Below are 12,500 nucleotides of genomic sequence, written 5' to 3'. Positions count from 1 at the left end.
ATATCACCGTGATCAACCAGGCTATCAGATGTTGCTACACATCGCTGGTCACAATGCACTTTGCTTGTTTTAGCCTTCAAATAACGCCACCCAGCTGGCTAAGCGAGCAAGCCAATATATATACATATATATATATATATATATTATATATATATTATATATATATATATATATAAAATATAGGGGAAAAAAATTTTAAATTAATAATTTATGCATAATAAAAGTCAGAAGACATAAATATTTTTATGATATAAGAATGTATAAAAATTTATACATGGGGAGATGACCACCATGTGGACTTCTTACATGCTAAAGATGGCAGTCAAATTCCAAATGACAAAAAGAGCATTCATACTTATGGCACGTTGCTTGTGCTGTAAGTAAGAATGTGTTTTTCGTAGTTTGGGATTTGACTGGTCTCTTTAGCATGTAAGAAGTCCACATGGTGGTCTTCTCTCCATGTATAAATTTATATACACGATATATATATATATATATATATATACATACACACACACACATATATACAGTAGTAAAGACACATGGTTCAGTGGTTAGAGCGTTGAGTTTACGGTTGTGAGTTTGATTCCCGGACCGGGCTGGCCTTCCATAAAACAACCTTGCTTGGACTTGTGCCTCGGAGGGTAACTTTCTAGGTGCAATCCCATGGTCATTCATGAGTGAAGGGAGTTTCCTATGTACAATAGTACCTCAGTTTTCAAACAACTCTGATCCCAAATAAATCGTGCTTTATATATATAGTTAATCCAAACATGGAAACAAAAAGAGAAAACGCAAGGACATGGAACAAGTATATTATTATTGGACGCTCAGGAAGAAAGGGAAGAAGGAGGGTTTAACGTTTTGAGTGGAGCTCTTCGTCAGAAACATAGGAAAAAAATTGCCAACGATACACATGTATGTATATATGTATATATATATATATGAGAAAGAGACTTGCACTTAGTTATAAATGTAGCTTAGGTAAGTTATACTTTAAAAGATTCTCTGAATGAATATATATATATATATATATATATATATACACATTACAAAGTGAGATATGGGTTATGAGTGTAACCCACTATGGGATATCATTTATCCAATATACTGCCAGTGAAGTACCCAGAGAAGCTAATACATAAATGCTAAGAATTGCAATGCAATTAATTCATTTATTGTATTATAAGGGCGAAGGTAAAATGTTTTACCTCAAATTCATAATACAAAATAAGAAAATGGAGGAATAGATTTCTTTCAATCATCAACTACTAAATAATACCAATTCATATAATTTATTAACTAATTATTTAGGAACATCCAAATCCAACAGAATAATACAGAATAAAACAGTACACATCTTATTTTGTATATATATATATATACACACACTTAGTTTGTTTAGCAGATGTAATAAAAGATTATATACCAACATAGATAGATACAGCAGGTCTGTGGGGTTATCCTGAGTTTCACATCCATAAAGCTCTTAGCTTTACAGTGTTTCTTTAGACCCTAGGCATATGGCAACTAGCAAGTGGTCCCTCTAGAAAATGTAGGAGGAAAAGTGTTTGTCAACAACAAGGGATTGTCTCCCTTTGATCACTATTCATAACTTACCCCCATTGGCATGTGAACCCCTAAACGCCAGCAGGAATTTCCTGAAGTGCAAGCAGAGACCAATGATAGGTGAATTATGATTTTCTTCAACATATTCCCCTCTCAGACTCACACACTCATTGCAGTGGTCCTTTCAGTTTTTCTAAGTCTTGTAAAGGATCTCGGAAGGCTGGGCCCCCGACCAGACCTTCCACGATACCTTAAAACCAGGAACTTTCCAGCACTCAATCATATATTGAAGTCTAGAGATTGTGAAGGCCAATCTAAGTGATCCACTTCACTTTTGAGCTCTTTGTACCAATTTAGTATAAGATTAACTTGCTCTTCATTCCGTAGAAGAAAAAATTCAAATCAGACCATGTTAACACCAAAAATTATTTACATCAAAAAGGTGCTTTTTTCTAGGAAAATCCCTATTTTTTACGATTTTTTTACTGCTGTGTCGCCATTTTTCGGTGTATTTCAACCAGGAAAATGTTCACTTAAAGAGAATAACAAGCTACATAATGCAAATTTGACTGAAACAAATAAAAAAAAGAAAAAGAAGTAACATAAAATTTTGATGGAAAGTTTTCATTTAGATCACTTTAACCCCTTCGTTACCATACACTACTTTAGTTTCGATTATTTTTAGAAAATAATGATAAATTTAATGAAACTTTATGATTATTAATCTGGTGTTTAACATATTAATTTGTTTCAAACACCAGCTAAATAATAATTTTATTTTACTAAATTTTATATTATCTTCATCAACTGAAATGAAAGCAGTTTTATTTCAGAGAAATATGGTGATAAAAGGATCGCAAAAGGGCTCAAATGTTCCAGCTGGTCGCTCTTACTGGCAGCATATCAGCAGACAAGGAAAGATCAAAGGACAAAGAGAGACATTCAACCCCTGAGTAAACCAGGAGCAGTAAATAAGAGAATGAACTTCAATTGTCGAAAACAATTATACCCCTTGCTCACGCACCTCCAAAGAAAAGACAAGCAATTCCTTTTTTTTAGTTATTATGCATAAGTGCAGGAGTGGCTGTGTGGTAAGTAGCTTGCTAACCAACCACATGGTTCCGGGTTCAGTCCCACTGCGTGGCACCTTGGGCAAGTGTCTTCTGCTATAGCCCCGAGCCGACCAATGCCTTGTGAGTGGATTTGGTAGAATGAAACTGAAAGAAGCCCGTCGTATATATGTATATGTGTATGTGTGTGTGTGTCTGTGTTTGTCTCCCCCACCAGCATTGCTTGACAACCGATGCTGGTGTGTTTACGTTCCCGTCACTTAGCAGTTCGGCATAAGAGACCGATAGAATAAGTACTGGGCTTACAAAGAATAAGTCCCGGGGTCGATTTGCTCGACTAAAGGCGGTGCTCCAGCATGGCCGCAGTCAAATGACTGAAACAAGTAAACAAGAGAAAGAAAGAGAGGCAAGTGAAATCAAAATCACATTCGATGACTGGCGTCCGTACTAGCAGAGTGCAAAGAGCACCATACGAGCGTGATCATTGACAGAGCGGCTAACTGGCTTCCATACCAGTGGCACATAAAAGGGCACCATTCTAGTGTCATCGTTACCAGCATCGCCTTACTGGCACTTGTGCCCGTGCTAGTAGGGTGCCAAGAGCACCATCCGAGCGTGATCGTCGCCAGAGCAGCCAAGTGGCTTCCATGCCAGTGGCACGTAAAAGGGCACCATTTGAGCGTGATCGTTACCAGCGTCACCTGACTGGCACTTGTGCCCATGCTAGTAGGGTTCACAGAGCACCATCCGAGCATGATCGTCTCCAGAGCAGTCAACTGGCTTCTCTGCCAGTGGCACGTAAAAGGGCACCGTTCGAACGTGGTCGTTACCAACATCGCCTTGCTGGCACCTGTGCTGGTGGCATGTGTAAAAAGATTCGAGTGAGGTCATTGCCAGTACCGCCTGACTGGCCCCCGTGCCAGTGGCACATAAAAAGCACCCACTACACTCTCGGAATGGTTGGCGTTAGGAAGGGCATCCAGCTGTAGAAACACTACCAGATCAAGATTGGAGCCTGGTGCAGCCATCTGGTTCGCCAGCCCACAGTTAAAATCGTCTAACCCATGCTAGCATGGAAAGCGGACGTTAAACGATGATGATGATGATGATAGTATAAGATATACAAAGCAGAATATATGTAGAGCTTACTTCAAAAGCAGGTATATGCATCGGAATGACTTTTGAGTAATTATTTAACCCCTTTGTTATTGTATTTCTATTGAGATGCTCTGTGTTTCTTTCAATTAATTCTAAATATAACAAAGAATTTAGTAAAATAACTTAGTTATCATTAAGCTAGTGTTAGGAACATAAATTGTGACTAAGGTTTGGTGAAAGATTTTAATTCAGAACTTTTGAAAACAAGACATTTGTACTACAGAGCCAGAAGCAGTTTCAGCCGAGTTGGTATCAAAAGGGTTAAGAATTGTTTCTCTATTATATATTTTAACCCTTTTGTTACCATATTTCTGTTGAGATGCTCTGTTTCTTTCAATTAATTTTAAATATAACAAAGAATTTAGTAAAATAACTTAAGCTAGTGTTAGGAACATAAATTGTGACTAAGGTTTGGTGGAAGATTTTAATTCAGAACTTTTGAAAACCAAACATTTGTACAATAGAGCCAGAGGCAGTTTCAGCCAGGTTTGTATCAAAAGGATTAAGAATTGTTTCTCTATTATATATAAGGGGAAAAGCTGATTACTTCGACCCAGTGTATAACTCAGAACATAGCAGCAGGGGAAATGCGAATGACTCTCCCCAGCAAATCATTTCTAAAATGCCCCCCTAGTGATATTAAATTTTCGTTATTCAAAATTTGCTTAATGTTTACCATATTATCTGGAAACAAAATAAAGAATATATATAGTGCAACGGATGTAAAAAAAAAATGTGTAGAAAACGGATATGAAAACAAAGAGGGGGAAAAGCAATGGGGAATGGAGGGCATCGGAAAATTCACAAGATCCGAGTTTCCCCTCATAACTTGTAGGAAAATGTTGTTTTTTTTAAATGAAATTTCATATAATTTTAATGAAATTTTAATGAAAATTTCAACTGGCATAAATTATGATTATAAAGAAATTTGTGGGAAATTCTTTTCCAAGGTATGGAAAGAGGAGTTCGGAAAATTCCCAGGATCCGAGATTTTCGCCCATAACTTGGTGACAGTTTATCCAAATTTTGAATATTCCTCTGAATATCGACAAACTTTTTTTTACTTGCACAACTCATTTTATATATTTTTGAATCGACATAACTGCAGATTTCTGCGCCCCCGACTTTAGATTTTTTTTTTTTGTAAAGAGAGTGTATATATATATATATATATATTACTTGTTTCAGTCATTTGACTGCGGCCATGCTGGAGCACCACCTTTAGTTGAGCAAATCGACCCCAGGACTTATTCTTTGTAAGCCTAGTACTTATTCTATCGGTCTCTTGTGCCGGACCGCTAAGTTACGGTGACGTAAACACACCAGCATCGGTTGTCAAGTGATGTTGGGGGGACAAACACCAACACACAAACATATACACACACATACATATATATTCGACGAGCTTCTTTCATTTTCCGTCTACCAAATCCACTCACAAGACACTTGCCCAAGGTGCCACGCAGTGGGACTGAACCTGGAACCATGTGGTTTGTAAGCAAGCTACTTACCACACAGCCACTCCTGATCATAACTTTCATTAAAAAATGGATATTTTTTAATGAAATTGTCTACAAATATGTGTGAAATAATGTAGATTCCGAATATACAAAATTTTGGGGGGGAAAGTGTTTTAGGAGGGGTTGGGATGAGGAATTTCGGAAATTTCACCTGAGTCCAATTCAATTCGTCTTAACTTTCAAGAAAATAGATATTTTTTAATGAAATTTTCTACAAATATACCTCGGACTATGTAGATTCCGACAACATAGGAATTTGGGAGGAAAACAATTGGAGGTTATTTTTGAGGACCGTTCCCCACTCGGGGGTGTTTCTGAACAAGTCGTCCATATTCGTTTCATTTTATGTGCGTTTGTGCATCCGTAGATTTCTGCTGAAACAGCAGGCAATGAAGCTGTCACCAGGAAACTCATTATGCTAGAAATACCAGCTAAAGCTCTAAACGTTTCTAACAGAAACACATTGAAAGGAATAATTTCCCCGTTTGAACTTTTTTAATTACATGTGTGTGAGGACACTGAGAATAAACTTCAAGAGTGCTTTTTTTTCTCTCTCTCTCCATTTTGACGGATTTTTCTAATTACATTTTTCACTCAGCCCTTCCAGCAGATGTGGTGGTCATGGGGGACTTTTTATGAAAAATTTATTTTGAAAAGTTATGATTTTTTTTTTTTCACCGCAGCCCCACGCACTTAAAAACCATGAGAGAAGCTTTTTCGATATTCCTTTATATCACACACCTTTTCTTGTCAAAATATAATTTTTTAAACCATAAAAGCTTCTCCCATGGTTTTTAAGTGCTAGCTAGTCGTGACTAGTCGATCCTACTACGACGACCTAGCAAAGTAAATAAAACACAAAATAAATAATTTTTGTTAAACAAAGTAAGGATCGACTAGTCATGACTAGCTAGCGTGAGTTCGCGAGTGCGCGCACCGGGACCGCTGTTCTCAAGTAGTACCCAAATTTTCCCCCCAAATAAACTCAATTAAATAAATGGAGAGCAACTTGGAAGAAGTAGCATAAATTTGTCGATATTTTCGCTTAGCATTGCGCCCCACATGGCTTGCCCATGGTTTGTGTGGACACATGTGGCTTCATCAACAAATAATATAGGAATGGTTCGCTGTTGAATGTTACTCTTTTACTCTTTTATTTGTTTCAGTCATTTCACTGCGGCCATGCTGGAGCACCGCCTTTAGTCGAGCAACTCGACCCCGGGACTTATTTCTTTTGTAAGCCCAGTACTTATTCTATCGGTCTCTTTTGCCGAACCGCTAAGTGACGGGGACATAAACACACCAGCATCGGTTGTCAAGCAATGCTAGGGGGATAAACACAGACACACAAACACACACAGATACATATATATACATATATACGACAGGTTTCTTTCAGTTTCCGTCTATCAAATCCATTCACAAGGCTTTGGTCGGCCCGAGGCTATAGTAGAAGACACTTGCCCAAGGTGCCACACAGTGAGACTGAACCCGGAACCATGTGGTTGGTAAAACAAGCTTCTTACCACACAGCCAATCCTGCGCCTGTTAGAAACTTGGATTCTGCAAAAGTAATTCATCGATGAAAATTATGCTACCTGGGTGGGACATGTTGCTGGACAATGGATTCCAAGGTATCCATGGACAGGCTATTATCCGGACATACTGAAAAGTAGCAGTTCGTGGGATTTTTAAAAACATTCGAAGCTGTGCTCCAGCAAAGACAAATATCCGGTCCATCATTTTGTTGAAGGTCTGTGAGGTTTGGCCAGTGGACAAGACCCAACTACAGGGGTTCTTAGGGGTGTGCTACCAATCTGTCTGTGGACAATCTTCTTTATATTTGTCCAGTGTTCTTCAGTACGGATAATGGCACTGCAGGGGTTCTTAGGTTGAAAAACATTTACCATTTTCAGTAAATGGTCAATATTTTTGTGAAGGATTGATTCCAGTACAAATCCTGTTTCTGACGTATGGCGAGCTGGCAGAATCGTTAGCACGCCGGGCGAAATGTTTAGCTGTATTTCGTCTGTCTTTGTGTTCTGAGTTCAAATTCCGTCGAGGTCGACTTTGCCTTTCATCCTTTTGGGGTCAATAAATTAAGTACCAGTTACGCACTGGGGTCGATATAATCGACTTAATCCGTCTGTCTGTCCTTGTTTTTCCCCTCTGTGTTTAACCCCTTGTGGGTAGTAAAGAAATAGGTATTTCGTCTGCCGCTACGTTCTGAGTTCAAATTCCGCCGAGGTCGACTTTGCCTTTCATCCTTTCGGGGTCGATTAAATAAGTACCAGTTATGCACTGGGGTCGATATAATCGACTTAATCCGTTTGTCTGTCCTTGTTTGTCTCCTCTATGTTTAGCCCCTTGTGGGCAATAAAGAAATATATATATATATTAGGCCAATCACATAGGAATTTTGGTATTTCTGTAAGGAGTGTCTGATCAATTATTTATAATTTTATTCGGTTTTAAAGTTCATTTCACAGTAATTTCGAACTGAAACCATCAGCTTCTGTTGTCCAGCTTTTATTCTCTTCTCATTTTTGAATTTTGACATGGATATCATTGCAATGTCCACCATTTCACTTATCAGACGTGTTTCCATTACGGGCTGACTGACTGGTTAAAAAGATATGGACTTTTATAGCTGAAGCTCATGTTTGCGAGTGTGGCCGCAATTGTACCTTTGTTAAATCATCGCAGCACCGAGATTTATATACTTGGAAGTGCACTGCTCGGCGATGTCCAAAACGCCATTAGAAATAGATCGTTTTCCTCTAATAGCCACCTTAGCCTTAGGTTTCTGTTTTGGTGGTCCATTGACGAACCACTAAAAACAATGATGTATGAACTTAATGTTGCAAGCTGGTCCACTGTGGTGGATTGGGATAATTTCTGCCGAGACGTTTTAGCAGAAAACATTATTAACAATCCGGTTGTGAATGGCGGCCTTCGTGTCGTGGTCGCCATTGACGAATAGAAATTTACGCGCCAGAAAAAAAAAGACAAGAAAATACGGCGGGATTAGCATTATGACGGCATTTTGGGTGTTGGGCGGCATTGGATTGGATAGTCCCACGAATTGATTCCTTTCACTATTAATAAAAATACTAATAATAATAGTAACAACAAAAATAATAATGATAACAATAATAATAATAACAACAATAATAATAATGGGGGGAAGCACTCCGTCGGTTACGACGACGAGGGTTCCGTGCAAGTGGCTGAGCACTCCACAGACATGTGTACCCTTAACGCAGTTCTCGGGGATATTCAGCGTGACACAGAGAGTGAAAAGGCCGGCCCTTTGAAATACAGGTACAACAGAAACAGGAAGTAAGAGTAAGAGAAAGTTGTGGTGAAAGAGTACAGCAGGGATCACCACCATCCCCTGCCGGAGCGTCGTGGAGCTTTTTAGGTGTTTTCGCTCAATAAACACTCACAACGCCCAGTCTGGGAAGCGAAACCGCGAGTCCGCTGCCCTAACCACTGGGCCATTGCGTCTCCATCCAATAATAATAATAATAATAATAATAATAATAATAATAACAATAACAATAATAATAACAATATTAATAATAATAACAACAACAACAATAATAATAATAATAACAATAATAACAACAACAACAACAATAATGGTTTCAAATTTTGCCACAAGGGCAGCCATTTTGGTGGAGAGAGGACAAGTGGATTATATCAACCCACCCCAAAATTTAACGGGTACTTAATTAATTGACCCCCCTATAAGAATGGAAAGTAAAGTCAGCCCCAGAATGTAGCGGCGGACAAAATACCACTGCCTCAATAGCAATAAAAATAATAATAATAATCTTCTGTAGGCACAAGACCTGAAATTTTTGTGGGAGTGGGGGGGGACAGTCGATTAGATCGACTCCAGTACGCAACTGGTACTTAATTTATCAACCCCGAAATGATGAAAGGTAAAGTTGACCTCGGCAGAATTTGAACTCAGAACGTAAAGACAGATGGAATATCGCTAAGCATATTTTGTCCGGCATGCTAACGATTCCACCAGCTCGCCGCCTTAATAATATTAATGATAATAACAATAATAAGAAGAAATGACGAAAGGCAAAGTCGACCTTGGTGGAATTTGAACTCAGAACGTAAAGACAGATGAAATACCTATTTCTTTATTGCCCACAAGGGGCTAAACATAGAGAGGACAAACAAGAACAGATTAAGTCGATTATATCGACCCCAACAAGTAACTGGTACTTAATTTATCGACCCCGGAAGGATGAAAGACAAAGTCGACCTTGGCGGAATTTGAACCCAGAACGTAGCGGCAGATGAAATACCGCTAAGCATTTTGCCCAATGTGCTAACGTTTCTACCAGCTCGCCACCTTAATAATAATAATAATAAGAAGAAGAAGAAGAAGAAGAAGAAGAAGAAGTAGAAGAAAAAGATTATTAATAATAATAATAATAACTGTGCTGGTGGCATGTAAAAAGCACCCACTACACTCGCGGAGTGGTTGGCATTAGGAAGGGCATCCAGCTGTAGAAACACTGCCAGATAAGACAGGAGCCTGGTGCAGCCTTCTGGCTTCCCAGATCCCCAGTCGAACCGTCCAACCCATGCTAGCATGGAAAGCGGATGCTAAACGATGAATAATAATAATGATAATAATAATAATAATAATGACAGAGTTGGCTAATAAGTCGGCATTACAATATCAAAACTGTCGACAAGTGGTATAATCACCACCCTGAAGCTGTAACTGAAGGAGAAAATGTAACGATTCTGTGGGACTTTCCAGTACATACAGACCGAACCATCAAAGCCAATAAACCAGATATTGTTGTGAAAGACCAAAACAATAAAGTTTGCTTATTGATCGACATGAGCATCCCCTGTGATCATAATATCTCGGCAAAAGAGTTTGACAAGCTCAGAAAATATAAAGACCTGCTCATTGAAATTGAGAAAATGTGGCATCTCAAGGTGGTTACAATACCAGTGATCGTAGGAGCACTAGGAATGATCAAGAAGGGAACCGAAAATTATATGAGAATGATCCCTGGCTTACCATCCCTGCAAGAAGTGCAAAAGATTGTCTTAACTGGTACATCACATGTATTGAGAAGAGTATTGTCGATGTGAGAACTATTACTACCCATGTATTTTAATTTAACTTTAAAAAAAAATTTTTTAAATGAACAAACTAGTGAGTTTAGTTTAATGGCCTACCAATGTATACTATGAGTTTCTTTGCCCTAGGAGTCGGGAAGACACTCGGCAAGAAGTGGAAGCAAATTTGAAAGAATAATAATAATAATAATAATAATAATAATAATAATAATAACAACAACAACAATAATGCTGATTTGTCATATATTCCATGTGGCAGGTATTTTTTTTTTTTTGTCCAAGAGGCTGTCAATGGCCATTGAATTAATTTCTGTTACCTATTTTGATAATAAGCATTTTTGGCAATGTCCACCATGGTATGGTGCCAAGTTCATAGGAAATACTTTCATTTTATTTCTCTCTCTCTTCTTTCTTCATAATAGCTTTGTACCCGGTGCACCATATTTAAACATGACTTAAAGACAAGACCAATTTCTTTTGATTCAGGAAAACCGTTTAGGAAGTTGTTTCTTCCAAATCTTTAACCGTTTCTCATACTGGTTTCTGAGATTTTTGTCTCCAAGGCAACAGTTTTCTTGTATGTATATTGTATTCTGTACAAAAAAATTATTTCTGTTAGATAGAAATATCTCAATAATTTTGTGTAGCTAAAGAAGAAAAAAAAAGTACATAAGTGTGTGTGTATGTGTGTATTATATACATTATATATATATATATATATAGTATATATAAATAGTATATATATATAGTATACATAGTATATAGTATATATAAATAGTTATATATATATATATATAGTATATATCTTACTCTTTTACTTGTTTCAGTCATTTGACTGTGGTCATGCTGGAGCATCGCCTTTAGTCAAGCAAATGGACCCCAGGACTTATTCTTTGTAAGCCCAGTACTTATTCTATCGGTCTCTTTTGCTGAACCGCTAAGTGACGGGGACGTAAATACACCAGCATCGGTTGTCAAGCAATGCTAGGGGGACAAACACACACACATACACATATACATATATATACATATATACGACAGGCTTCTTTCAGTTTCCGTCTACCAAATCCACTCACAAGGCATTGGTCGGCCCGGGCCTATAGCAGAAGACACTTGTATATATACTTGGAAATGGATGCATGACTTTCAATTAAATAATAATATAAACAATATATATATATATATACATGCATGCATGTCAGAAATATTAGCATGCCAGGTGAAATGTGTAGCTGTATTTCATCTGTCGTTACGTTCTGAGTTCAAATTCCGCTGAGGTTGACTTTGCCTTTCATCCTTTCGGGGTCAATAAATTAAGTACCAGTTACGCACTGGGGTCTATATAATCGACTTAATCCGTTTGTCTGTCCTTGTTTGTCCCCTCTGTGTTTAGCCCCTTGTGGGTAGTAAAGAAATAGGTATATATATATGTGTGTGTGTGTGTGTGTGTGTGTGTGCATATATGGGTATGTATGGGCACAGGACATCACCAACAGTAAACAACATGAAATACGAAAACAAATGAGTTAAATATGCAAATAACGAGAGAAAAAAGGGACAAGTAATACAAAAAATGATGCCTCATCAGTCGTCGGCTGTCTATCTACTCACCATTTCGAGCAATCAAAGACAATATGAGTCTTCAATGTATATCTCTTACATAAAATCCATTCTGTCTGTCTGTGTGTGTGTCTTCTAGGATCTCGGGCATCCTCCATCCGATTGCATTCAAATTTGATATGTAGATACCGACGGTATCAGGACATGTATAAATCTTGAAAAAATTTCAAAAATCGATTGCAGGTGAAAATGTGATCGATAAAGTGAATAAAATTGTTTTTCTTTGGAATAGAAAAAAAGTCTATCTTTATTTCTTCTTTTGCTGGTGTCTTGTCTCAAATTTAGGTTAAATCAGTGTTTCTTAAAGGGAAGGCCTATGGGACGATCGGACAAGTTGTTTTGAGAAAATTTGGTTTAAATGTTTGACAACTCAGCACTGTCCATTGGACAGGAGTGTGTTTTGCTCATATATATATATATATAATGGGAAGGTTTA

The sequence above is a fragment of the Octopus sinensis genome, linkage group LG18 (assembly GCF_006345805.1).
Source record: "Octopus sinensis linkage group LG18, ASM634580v1, whole genome shotgun sequence".
In the NCBI taxonomy this organism is placed as follows: domain Eukaryota; kingdom Metazoa; phylum Mollusca; class Cephalopoda; order Octopoda; family Octopodidae; genus Octopus; species Octopus sinensis.
This window is presented reverse-complemented; position numbering follows the sequence as displayed.